Raw genomic sequence first — 14,113 nt, forward strand, 5'->3', positions numbered from 1 at the left:
TTTGGTTCATGAATTGTTTGATTCATTTTCATTTATGAGAAAAAAACAAATCAAACAATTTAAAAAAGAAAAACAAAAAATGACCAAAAAACAAAAACAAGGCCTTCAAAGGCCTCCCAGTCACCCAAAGAAGTGCTGGTCTGGTAAAGATCCTCCGGCTTCAGCCTAGGCCCAAGCTGAAGCCTCGGCCTTGGGTAGGCCAAGGGTGCAGTAGGTTGTCTTGATCTCAGCCTACTCAAGGCCAAGGCTTCAGCTTGACCCAAAGGATGGGGCCTTGGTCTAGTCCAGAGCATGGTCCCAGACCCGATGCAATGACCTGGTCAGGTCCCAACACCGAGGCCAAGGCCTGAATTCAGGCCCGACACTGTGACTCAACCCAAAGACTGATTTCTGATGCTGAGGCCTAGGCCTGGACTCAGGCCCAATCCTGTGACCTGGCCCGGAGGCCAGGGACAGATGCCTCGGCCTAGGCCCAGATCCAGGCCTGATGCTAGGAGGCTGGGTGCCGATGCCTTGGCCTCAGCGCAGAGTCAGGTCCAGGCCTCACAGCCTATTCTTTGTCCATTTCTTTCTTCAGAACTTGCAAGCCAAATGACACCATCCACTGGGGGTGCACTGGAGTTAATTAACTCTGGCGCATTCACCATAAGAAAATGGCGCAGGCCATCCATTAAAGGGGGGGGGGGGGGGTTGTCATTAAGTAAATTTGAAGGTTGGGGGTGGGATTTTTTTCCGGTTAGTTTTACCGAAAAAAAAAAGAACCGTTGGTAAACAAAATTTTCCAAGAAGCGCCCGATCCAAAGCCCGACCCGTTAGCTAAAAATGACGCATATCTCTAGTATGTGAGGCTGGCGACAGGCAGAGACCCTTCTGGACTTTCACCAATTCCAGCCCATGTTCCCCTTGGGTTGAGCCCTCAGGTGTTGGGGCCGGCAGGATCTCCGTGGGGTCTCTGTGATGATGGAGGCAGGTGAAGTATCATGTGGTCAGTTTCCAGGCCAGGGGTTTAGGCAGGTAGCGTATCTCGTGGTCAGTGTCCAGGCAAGGGGTCAAGGCAAATGGCATATCTCATGGTCAGTGTCCAAGTAAGGGGTTGAGGCAGGCGGTGTATCTCATAGTCAGTGTCCGGTCCGGGGTCAAGCCAAGGAAGTCCAACAAAGCAAGGAGGAGGGCAAGGAATTGAGGAGGGCAGGAACTCAGGAACACATGAAAAAACAACAACACACAGCTTACCAGGAGTAAGGACACCTGTTGCCAAGGCAAGGGCTGAAAGTACAGTCCAGCCTTTGCCGCGGGCCCTTTAAATGCCGACAAGAGGTATGCACACGGGCCTAAGGGAAGTCCCATGCAAGATGAAGGTCAGCAGCGTCCATGCCATGGGAAGCAGAGCAGAAGGGACATAGACTGGTGGCTCAAAGTCGCGAGGAAGGCTGGGATGGAGGCTTGTGTCGGCAGTGGTTCGCTGCCACTACAAGGGAGCCCAGGTATAATCCTGCTGTGGCGGGAGTAAGTGAAGTCAGTCGCGAGGCTCCACGGCCAGCAAGTTTAACAGGACCCCTGCCTCTAAGCCTCCCTCCTGAGGGTTTAGGCTTCTTGGGGTGAGACGCATGAAATTGCTTGATTAAGTTTTTGTCCAAAATGTTGGAGGCCGGCTCCCAAGTGTTCTCCTCTGGGCCATAACCTTCTCAGGCGAGGAGGTACTCCTACCTACAGCAACATCTCCTTACATCCAAGACCTTTTGTACCTGATACGTGGTATTGGACTCCGCCATGATTTCCTGAGACTGGGGTGACATTCGAGATGGCCAAGAGAGTATCAGCAGCTTGAGGAGGAAGACGTGGAAAATGTTGTGAATACCTAAAGAAGTAGGTAAACATAATTGGTAGGTTACAGGCCAATGTATCTAGGTGCTAGGCACATAGAAGATAGCCTCAGACAGATGTGGTATGTACTGAGCCACACTTTGTCTCCAGGTCAGAATTGAGGTGCTGTTCACCAATGGGCATCCACCAAACTATTTGATTGGGTAGCTGCCTTCTGTAATAACTTAGAAGTGTGAGTCCATAGCTTCTGCAGTTCTATAGCTGTCAGTTGAGCTGCTGGAGATGGAACCTTGAGAGGAATTGGTAAAGGAGGTAGCGGCTGCTTCCCATACACAATCAGAAAGGGTGAAGAGTCCATAGAGGTGGAAATATGAGAGTTATGCCAAAACTCTGCTCAAGGTAGGAGGTTGGCCCAGTTGTCTTGCTGGTCATTGGCATATGACCAAAGGAAGGTCTTTAAAGAATGTTGGTTCGTTCGGCCTGACCATTGGCCTATGGATGGTAAGCAGTAGTAAAGTCCAGTGTTATGCTGAACTTCTTGCACAATGAGTGCCAATAGTGGGCCATAAACTGAGAGCCTCTGTCAGAGACCACATGCTGAGGCAGCCAATGGAGACAGAACATATGCTGCGAGAAGAATCGGGTAAGCTCTGGAGCTGTAGGAAGGCCCGGAAATGGAACAAAATAGGCCATTTTAGAGAAGCAGTCGATCACGACCCAAATTACAGAGTTGCCCTTAGAAAGAGGGAGGTCCACTACAAAATTGGTGGACAAGTGGGTCCAGGGTTCCCTAGGAGCCGGCAATGGTTGTAACAGCCCCCAGGGTTGTCCCACCAATGTTTTCTGCTGTGCGCAGTGGGACAAGAGTCCATATAGGCTCGGACATTACATTGTATTTGGGGCCACCAATAGTAACATTGAAGAAGGGAGAGAACCCAATTCTGGCAAGGATGACCTGCCACACGGGAGTCGTGGGACCATTCCAAAACTTTTTCATGAAGTCTGCAGGGAACGACTGTCTTCCCTGGAGGAAGAGTTTGAGATTCAGATAGAAGGATTCATGCTGGATCTATGATGCGCTGTGGTTCTTCTGGAAGATACTCCATCAGAAAGGAGCGTCATATGGCATCAGCCTGAGTATTCTTATCTACTGGACTGTACCTCAGGTCGAAATTGAAAAAAGTAAAAAAGAGGGACCAGTGGGACTGTTGGGCACTCAGATGTTGGTCATGTTGTAGGTGTTCAAGATTCTTATGATCAGTGTAGATCGTGAACAAGTTTTGTGTACCCTTCAGACACTGACGCCATTCCTCGAGGGCTAGCTTGATAGTGAAGAGTTCCCTGTTGCCTATGTAACCCCAATATTTAAAAAGGGCTCCAGGGGCAATCCGGGAAACCACAGACTGGTTAGCCTGACTTCAGTGCCAGGAAAAATAGTGGAAAGTGTTCTAAACATCAAGATCACAGAACATATAGAAAGACATGGTTTAATGGAACAAAGTCAGCATGGCTTTTCCCAGAGCAAGTCTTGCCTCACAAATCTGCTTCACTTTTTTGAAGGAGTTAATAAACATGTGAATAAAGGTGAACTGGTAGATGTAGTATACTTGGATTTTCAGAAGGTGTTTGACAAAGTTCCTCATGAGAGGCTTCTAGGAAAAGTAAAAAGTCATGGGATAGGTGGCGATGTCCTTTCGTGGATTGCAAACTGGCTAAAAGACAGGAAACAGAGAGTAGGATTAAATGGACAATTTTCTCAGTGGAAGGGAGTGGGCAGTGGAGTGCCTCAGGGATCTGTATTGGGACCCTTACTTTTCAATATATTTATAAATGATCTGGAAAGAAATACAACAAGTGAGATAATCAAATTTGCAGATGACACAAAATTGTTCAGAGTAGTTAAATCACAAGCAGATTGTGATAAATTGCAGGAAGACCTTGTGAGACTGGAAAATTGGGCAACCAAATGACAGATGAAATTTAATGTGGATAAGTGCAAGGTGATGCATATAGGGAAAAATAACCCATGCTATAATTACACAATGTTGGGTTCCATATTAGGTGCTACAACCCAAGAAAGAGATCTAGGTGTCATAGTGGATAACACATTGAAATCGTCGGTTCAGTGTGCTGCGGCAGTCAAAAAAGCAAACAGAATGTTGGGAATTATTAGAAAGGGAATGATGAATAAAACGGAAAATGTCATAATGCCTCTGTATCACTCCATGGTGAGACCTCACCTTGAATACTGTGTACAATTCTGGTTCCCGCATCTCAAAAAAGATATAATTGCGATGGAGAAGGTACAGAGAAGGGCTACCAAAATGATAAAGGGAATGGAACAGTTCCCCAATGAGGAAAGACTAAAGAGGTTAGGACTTTTCAGCTTGGAGAAGAGACGGCTGAGGGGGGATATGATAGAGATGTTTAAAATCATGAGAAGTCTAGAATGGGTAGATGTAAATCGGTTATTTACTCTTTCGGACAGTAGAAAGACTAGGGTCACTCCATAAAGTTAGCATGGGGCACATTTAAAAGTAATCGGAGAAAGTTCTTCTTCACTCAACACACAATTAAACTCTGGAATTTGTTGCCAGAGGATGTGGTTAGTGCAGTTAGTATAGCTGTGTTTAAAAAAGGATTGGATAAGTTCTTGGAGAAGTCCATTACCTGCTATTAAGTTCACTTAGAGAATAGCCACTGCCATTAGCAATGGTAACATGGAATAGACTTAGTTTTTGGGTACTTGTCAGGTTCTTATGGCCTGGATTGGCCACTGTTGGAAACAGGATGCTGGGCTTGATGGACCCTTGGTCTGACCCAGTATGGCATTTTCTTATGTTCTTATGTTTATCCCGTAGTTATGTTCAGCAGCAGAGAACTTCCAGGAAAAGAAAGAACATGGATTCAGAGTGCCCTTTGGTGAGTATTGACGCAACATGGCCCCAATTCCTACCGAGGATGCATCCACCTCCAGGATGAAGGGACGATTAGGGTCAGGATGGTATAATCAGGGTTTCTGCAGAAATGCCTTTCTCAGATTCTGAAAGGCTGCCACAGCCTCGGGGGTCCAGTTCTTAACATTTGCTCCCTTGCAAGTGAGGGCTGTAAGGGGAGCTGCAATCAGGGAATAATTAGGGATGAAATGTTGGTAACAATTTGTGAATCTTAAAACCATTGGAGAGCCTGCAGACCAGTAGGTTGAGGCCAGTCATGGATGCTATTTAATTTACTTGGATCCATGGAGAAACCATGGCTGGAAACTATATAGCCTAAAAAGGGAAGACTTTCTCTTTCGAACAGGCATTTGTCCAGCTTGGCATATAGGTGGTGCTCCCAGAGACATTGCAGAACTTGGCAGTCATCATGATGATGGGAAGGAAGGTCCTTAGAAAATATAAGGATGTCATCCAGATATACCATAACTTTGTTGTTGATAAGATCATGGAAGATCTCATTCATCATTTTTTGGAAGACAGCCAGAGCACTACACAACCCAAAAGGCATAACGAGGTATTTGTAGTGTCCATCTCTTGTGTTGAAGGCGGTCTTCCACTCATCATTGGGTCAAATACAAACCAGGTTGTAGGCGCCTCACTGATCTAGTTGGTGAAGATCCTGGCTCCCTGCAGGTGGTCAAATAATTCTGCAATCAGTGGTAATGGATAACGATCCTTTTTGGTGATTGCGTTGAGGCCATGGTAATCAATACAGGGCTGTAGGGTGCCATCCTTCTTCGACACAAAGAAGAAACCTGTACTGGCCGGAGAGGTGGATGGCCAGATGAAGCCCTTCTCCAGGTTCTCCCGTATATAGTCTGACATGGCCTGGGTTTCCGGGATGGATAGCGGGTAAACCCTACCATGTGGAGGCATGGTACCTGGTAAAAAGTCAATGGCACAGTCATAGTCTCTATGGGCTGGCAGGATCTCTGCTTTGGCTTTGAAGTAAACATCTGAATCATCTGCATAGGAAGCAAAGATCTGGAAAGCAGTGGACATCAGTGGGAGTTGAGAAGTAGCTGAGACTCTTTTGAGTCAGGACTGGTGACACTGAGGGCCCAACTTCAAGAGTTCAAGAGAGCCCCAGTCAAATTGAGGAGAGTGAAGTTGTAACCATGGCAGTCCTAAAATCATGGGGTGCATGGACTTGTCAATCATGTGGAATTCGATTTCTTCCACAATTCCCAATCCTCACTGTAACCGGAACCGTGGTCAAGGTAAACCTCCTGGGCAGCGGATCACCTTGGATGGAAGTTATTACAAATGATAACTCCTTAGGCACACTTGGTATACACTGGTGGTCCATGAGGGATTTCATGAGGAAATTCCCATCTACCCCCGAGTCCACAAGGGCCAAGACTGGGAAACTTTGCTGGTCCAGAGAAATGGTCACTGAGAGGGTTAGCAGGGTGGCTGGAGTGGCTGGAGTGGAGAAGCCTAGGGACGTGCCCCCATGGTTCCCTAGGCTGAGACATTTCCCAGACAGACGGGGCATTTCAAAATCAGATGGTCTGCTACACCGCAGTACAGGCATAGACCATCCCTTCATCTCCATAGATGCTCCTCAGGAGTGAGGCGGCCACGGCCCAATTGCATGGATTCCTCGGTAGGAGGAGACCCTAAGATGGTAGCTGGAGAGGGAGTAGGTAAACTAGACCTGGTAGGAGCGGGTCTATGGGAAGTTCAGAACTCCTGGGCACATTCTTGTAGCCAATGGTTGATCCTAACAGCCAGGTTGATGAGGTCCTCCAAGGACTCCGGGAGTTCACAGGCCACTAACTCATCCTTGATGCGGTCATACAGCCCCTCCAAGAAAATGGGGCATAAATAATCCTCATACCAGCCGAGTTCCATGGCGAGTATGCGGAACTCAATGGCATAGTCTGTCAAGGAACGATTCCCCTGGTGGAGATGCAGGAGATCAGCACAGGTGTCGGCAGTCACCCAGGTGATCAAAGACTCTCTTGAAAAAGGAGATGAACTGGAACAGGTTCCACAGGAGTGGGTTGGAACGTTCCCAAGAAGCCCAAGCTAGGGCTTTGCCTTCCAGGCGAGAGAGGATTAAGGTAACCATGGTGGAATCATCTGGAAAAAGAGCCAGTTGGAGAGAAAAGTGCATAAAGCACTGATTTGTGAACTTTCAACACAGTTTAGGAACTCTGCTATACTGCAGGGGTGCTGGTAAGGGTACTGATGGGTGCGGAGGTGTCATCGGGGTCAGAGAAGTCGCCGCCAGAGAAGGAGGCATGACCTGGTTAGCTGTAGCATCCAGCCGAGCATTGAGGTCTTCAATGGAGGTCGCTAGAGCCTCTAGAAATCACTGCTGCTTCTGAATCTTTTGGGCAAGTCCAGGAATGGCCTAAAGTGCCAAAGTCTCTGCCGAGTCCATGGCCTTGGCAACCTGTTGAGTAGGTGGACCCTTGGACTGAGGGGGAGTTGAGCCCCCACAGGTACCCATCATGGGTAAGCAAGGCTGGAGACAGGCAGAGACCCCTCTGGACCTTCACCAGCACCAGCCCACATTCCCCTTGGGTTGAGCTCTCAGGTGCAGGGGCCAGCTGGACTTACATGGGGTCTCTGTAATAATGGAGGTAGGTGATGTATCACATGGTCAGTTTTCAGGCCATTGGTCAAGGCAGGTGGCATGGTCAGTGTCCAGGTAAGGGGTCAAGGCAGGCGGCATATCTCATAGTTAGTGTCCAGTCCAGGGTCAAGCCAAGGAGGTCCAATGAAGCAAGGATGAAGTCAAGGAACTCAGGACAGGAACTCAGGAATGCAGGAACAAGTAACACACAGCTTACCAGGAGTAAGGAGACCTGTTGCTAAGGCAAGAGCTGGAAGCAGAGTCCAGCCTTAAATAACCCAGAAGGGCTGACTTCATCCTGGGGAAACGAAGGCATTTTCCTTCTGCGGGCCCTTTAAATGCCGCCGAGAGTCATGCGCCACAGCCAGTCAGGTTTACAGAGCATCTGCAATGAATATGCATGAGATAATCTGTATAGGAAATCAAGTATATGCAAATATATCTCATGCACAATCATTTTGGGTATCCTAAAAATCCGACTGGCCCCAGGACAAGTCTGGGAAACTCTAATTCAAAGAGACTGTACTTCTTACTACTAACTGTTCACTAAATGGCTATCTGATGATCCCTCATGTTGGATAGCAAATGTTGCATATTTTCTTGACATGATCACATTTCATCCCATAATAACAAGATATCTGCAAACAAATAAATAAAATGTTTTAAATCTCTTTTCTATTTCTTTAGTATGTCTATTTGGTAAAGGCATAGAAGACATGGAATTATCTATAAAATACAAAATGTTTCTTCACTGAATATTGAACTAAATATGCTACGCCACTTGAAATCAAATACTTCACCCACATCTAACTTATGGCATGTAAATGCAAGCCAATTGATGATGATTGCTGAACTGATGACTTCCTGAGCCAAGTTAGAAGCACACAAGGGACATCTGTAATAAAATTAACTTTTAGACTTATATCGTCCAACTAATAATTTTAATACATCATTTCATCTTGATTTATGTAATGCTGTAGTTATGCCTATAAAAGATCTATATGGCATGGCTATTCTTGCCATACTTCTTGTTTTTATAGAATTAAGAATGTGTCAGTATTTCCTGTCAATATCTGCATATTGTACTAATACTAATATCATTCTGATATATGTTTATCATTTAAAATTATGATTTCCAGTTGTTAAGAGCAACTACTTCATTTTAAATTGTTCTGCATCCTCTTGTAATGTCCAATTGCCAATGCTTAAGGATCTTTCTCTTCCTGTGTGTAGCTCCGAGCACAGCTCTGGCCTTCTCTTTCTCTCCATCTGCATGTTCTGTGTGTGACTCTTGACCAGAGCCTTTCCCCCCTCCCCCCAGCCCTCTCTCCAATCAATTGAAAATTATACATTTATAAAAGATTTTACATGAAAAGGGACATTCAAAGTGCAGTCTTCTGAGGTAAAAATATCATTAAAATAACATTTATATTATATTTTCATGCACTGCTGGGATGCAAATCAGACAGCGAGCCTTTAATATTGCTGGCCCTGAAGTATGAAATTCCCTTCCCAAAGAGATTAGGACAGAAGAAGACTTTCTCCATTTTAGAAAGCTCTTCAAAACTCATCTTTTTTAGTTTTCCTTTTCTGATTGATTTTGCCTATTTGTTGCACACTTTTGCGGTTGATGTTTTGCTTCATTTTAAGTCTTTATGTTACACTATTTGATGTGAGATTATGTAGGTGAATTGTAATCTGCTGAGATTTTCAGTTTGGTGGAATATAAATTGTTTAAAATAAATGCCTCTGTAAAAAGCAAAAAAAGACACTTGGAATGGATCCCACATGGTAATAGACCTATTGTAATGTGTGTTAGGTATTGGTTTGGCTCTCAAAAAGCCATGAGAAACTATTTCAATTACAATATAGTAAACCTCCTATACCAAAATAACACTAACTGCCAGCTCTCAATCAGTACAACTCTATCTGTGAAAAGGTAACCCTGCAAATATTACACAGGCCCTAAAACACTAATACACAATCTATTAGGAAAATGGAGCATTATTCTTGCATAGAAACTATGTGCTAGCAGAACATATCACCTCAGTTACAAATACAGAACACAGAAAGATCCTTACCAAATAGAAAATAAAGTGACCATAAACCATAAACAGAAACTTGTAGACAAAAATTGAATTGGAAAGAGATTTTTTTTCCCAATAACTTCTACAGTTAAACTTGCCTTAGGTAAGCTATCTTCTTGTCTGGCTCAGATAAAATGCTGGCTGCATCTGGGGGGGTGGTGCCAAGATGGCGGCAGCATAGCAGCACGGCTCGGGATGTTGTCCATTTCTTTTCTGATTCTTTGTGTTGCTTTCTGGTCATGGCCCCGAAACGAAAAGGAAGGGTCAGGGTGTACCCCGCAGCACCTTCCCTCCCTCCGGGACAGCGAACCATTACAGAGCTGGCTGCAGGCTATTCTAAAGTGGAGGTGCTAAGCTCCGCGGAGGTGGCCGCAGGAGGAGCGGTGGTCGACCCAGGAGAAACCACCTTGAGCCCTCCAGACCCTCGGACGCCTCCAGTGCCGATTCCCCAAGACTTCTCAAGCCCGGTGAGTGCAGAAACGGCCCTGACGGGGTTTAGTTGTGCAACTGCGGGAGCCACCGTGGGAAGTGGTAGTAACATACAAGGCCTGGATGGGGAAGGAATAGCAGGACTGCAAACAGCAAGTTCGATATTGGCACCTGTTTTCTCTTTGAAAGCCTTAAGTGGTGAAGATGACGCTGAGTCGGAAGCAGTGAATGCTATGTTTCCCAAACCTGCGGTAGTGACGCTGGACTCTTTATGGGAGCTGATGGCTAGATTGGGGCTAGCTTTACACAAATATTCCCAGCAACAAGCAAATGTTTGCTCAAAACTGGAAACCTTTACCCATGATTTCAACATAACACAGTGGGAACAACAGCAGAGAATTCAAAAGCTGGAAGATCAGAGTAAGAAGTTTCAGGATACCCAGGTGGCAATGGTGCAGGACCGTGCTATACCTTAGCAAGAAAATGGAACGAATGGAAAATAAAATAAGACACTTGAACCTCAGGTTCATTAATTTTCCTAAGGTCCTGGGAGAGCATCCAAGGATAACATTAAGGAAATACATGATTGAGGTCTTAAAGATTGCACCAGAAAATATTCCTGCTCTAAATAAGGTGTATTTCCTGCCACACGTAAGGTCCAGAGAAGAGGAAGCTGCACCTGTGATCGATATGGCTAATTTAACTGCCTTCTTAGAGACTTCTACCTCTGAGATAATAGAGAGGGCGACTCTCTTAGTGTCCTTTATATATACACAGGATTTGAGTTTAGTAACGAGAAACTACTTTTTTACATATGAAAGTTGAGTTATGGGTAAAATACTCCAGGTTTTCCCTGATCTTGCCAAAGCAACCCAGGAAAGGAGAAGGGGATTCCTGGCAATGAGGCAGGAAGCCCGCTCAATGGGAGCTACATTTATGCTCAGATATCCTTGTCGTTGTGCTCAGATATCCTTGTCTTTTGCCTGAGCAATTGAAGGTATTGTTGGAGAGTAGGAAAAAAGTATTACCTAATCCCATAGTGCACGATAGCACTACAATTGAGTCATAATAATGGTTAAGAATAGCAGAAACATTAAGCTTATTCTTTAATAGATTTGTTTCTTGTGTTGTAATTATCTCCTCATATTTCTGGTATAAGCCCCCCTATTAATGATATTTGGGGTCAATTTAAGAAAATATTGGGGGTTTTTTTCAAACAGTTTGTACTGTGAAAATGTATTTGGAAAAAATATTGTTTCATGGTTTCTGTGCAAAGTGAATAATCTTTGTAAATTTTTATTAAACTAATGAAGAGAAAATTCAAAATAAAATGCTGGCTGCATGACAACAAATTGGCCCTGAAAATTCAGAAAACTGAATTTGTTTTACTATCTCAGGTAGAGCCTGTTGATTTTCTTGTAAGTTTATCATTTGACATCCAATGCTACTTGGAATCCTGCCCCCTGCAGTCAGTAAACTCTCTCATGCCAATCTATGGAGATTGTTACACCTCACCTTGTTACGGATCCATACTCCAACAATTGTACTGTCATTTGGGCTATAGTGGACCAGTTCTCAAGAATGGCCCACTTTGTCCCTTTCTCTGGACTTTTATCTGCCATAGAATTGGTTCATCCTTTTTTTCAATGTCTTACGACTTCATGGCTTGCCTGAACATGTACTCTCCTACCAACAAGTTCTGGAAGAATTTTTGCCAGAAATGTAAGATTTCATTGTATTTCTCATCATCTTACTACCCACAGACCAACAGTCAAACCAAATGGACCAATCAAATTCTCCAGAGTTTCCTATTGGCGTATGTGAATGAACAGTTGGATGATTGGGCTTCCCTGTTACCCTGGGTAGAATTCTTCCATAAAAACTATACAGGGGAATCTGCAGGCACCTTCTTCACCCTTCAAAATCATGTATGGCAGACATCTATATATTTCTCTTTTTATACCTCTGGCAGTACCATGCCCCATCGCTAACGCTATGGGTCAAAGCCTAGGAGAACTATGGCAAAGGATTCATCAACTCCTTGTCTTGATTATAGAGAAGTAAAACAAAAACAAAAAACCAGGCTTATAAGGGACACCGTACAGAACCTCACTTCAAACCGGGTGATACGGTATGGTTGAACACCCATAATCTTAGCTTGAAGATTCCCTTCATGAAATTTTCACCATGATTTATGGGCCCATTCCAGTTATTTACCAGGTGGACCCAGTCAGTTACAAACTTAAGCTATCTCCTATGGTCAAAGTCCACAATACCTTTCATGTATCCTTGCTCAAGCCCCTGCTTCTATCCTGGCCCATCTCTAAGTCTGCCAATGTGGTATCTGAAGAGGGCAAGCAGTAGGGATGTGAATCGTTTTTTGACGATTTAAAATATCGTCCGATATATTTTAAATCGTCAAAAATCGTTAGGGCCACGATACAATACCAATTCCCCCGATTTATCGTCAAAAAATCATAAATCGGGGGAAGGGGGAAGGCAGGAAAACCGGCACACTAAAACCCCCTAAAACCCACCCCCGACCCTTTAAATTAAATCCCCCACCCTCCCGAACCCCCCCAAATGCCTTAAATTACCTGGGGGTCCAGCGGCGGTCCGGAACGGCAGCGGTCCGGAACGGCCTCCTGCAATTGAATCGTGTTGTCTTCAGCCGGCGCCATTTTTCAAAATGGTGGCGCAAAATGGCAGCGGCCATAGACCAACATGATTCGACTGCAGGAGGTCGTTCCGGACCCCCGCTGGACTTTTGGCAAGTCTTGTGGGGGTCAGGAGGCCCCCCAAGCTGGCCAAAAGTCCCTGGGGGTCCAGCGGGGGTCCGGAAAACGATCTCCTGCCGCGAATCGTTTTCCATACGGAAAATGGTGCAGGCAGGAGATCGAATGCAGGAGGTCGTTCAGCGGGGGTTCCGGACCGCCGCTGAACGACCTCCTGCAGTCGATCTCCTGCCGGCGCCATTTTCCGTATGGAAAACGATTCGCGGCAGGAGATCGTTTTCCGGACCCCCGCTGGACCCCCAGGGACTTTTGGCCAGCTTGGGGGGGCCTCTGTCCGCTAAGAAGTGGGCAGATAGGCATCGTCAGCTAGCACCCATCTTCCTTCCAGGAGACCGTGTCTGGCTTAGCACCAGAAATCTACAGCTACGAATCCCGTTCAGACGACTAGCACCAAATTTCTGTGGGCCTTTTCGAGTCGCCGAGTGTGTGGGAGCAGTCTCTTACCGTCTGCTCCCTCCACACGCATACATTACGTCTTCCATGTGTCATTGCTGAAGCCTCTTGTGTTATCCAGGTACCACTCCCGAGCTCCTGAGCCATCAGAGGTCACGTATCAAGTGCGTGAAGTTTTGGATGTCCGGTTTCATCAACGCCAATGGGAATACTCGTTTGCCTGGGAGGGTTGTGGATCCAAGGATAATTCTTGGGAACCAGCCTGTAACATCCTCAACAAGGACTTATTACGGCAGTTCCATCTGGACCACCCAAGTAAACCTGGACCGGCTAAGAGGGGGCGTAAGAGCGGAGATACTGTTGAAGTTCTGGCCATGAGCACTGCGGCCAGGCCCTTACCTCCAGGTTCCCGGACCTGCTCCCACTTCCAGAGGCCTGGTTTGTGGCCTGGTTGGCAGCGTCCCCCTGGGGCTGTGCTGCTGCAAGCCCTCCCATGGACGCCCGGCTCCTAGGCACCCATGCGCACCACTTGGGTGCTTTTCTAGGCCGTTTCCCGCCAGTGGTGACTCCGCCCAACTTCTGACGTCAGATGCCGCGGCCTTGATAAGCCGGCCGCAGCCATCCTGTCTTTGCCTAGCTTCCCGGTTTCCTGTTGTGCTGTGCCCGGAGTGACTCACTTCACTTTGTCTCTCCGTTCCTACTACAGTACCTGCCTGGTTCCTGCCTGCTTGCTACAGTACCTGTTGGTTTCTGCTCTCTTGTTACAGTACCTGCTGGTTCCTGCCTGCTTGCTACAGTACCTGCTGGTTCCTGCCAGCCTGCTACAGTACCCAGTTGGTCCCAGTCTGCCTGCTACAGTTCTTGCCTGGTTCCAGTACCTGAATCCTGCTACAGCCCCTGCCTGGTCCCAGTACTCAGTGCCTGCTGCTGTTCCTGCCTGGTCCCAGTACCTGAATCCTGCCACAGTTCCTGTCTGGTTCCAGTACCCGAGTCTCGCTA

This window comes from Rhinatrema bivittatum, chromosome 9 (genome assembly GCF_901001135.1).
Source record: "Rhinatrema bivittatum chromosome 9, aRhiBiv1.1, whole genome shotgun sequence".
NCBI lineage: Eukaryota > Metazoa > Chordata > Amphibia > Gymnophiona > Rhinatrematidae > Rhinatrema > Rhinatrema bivittatum.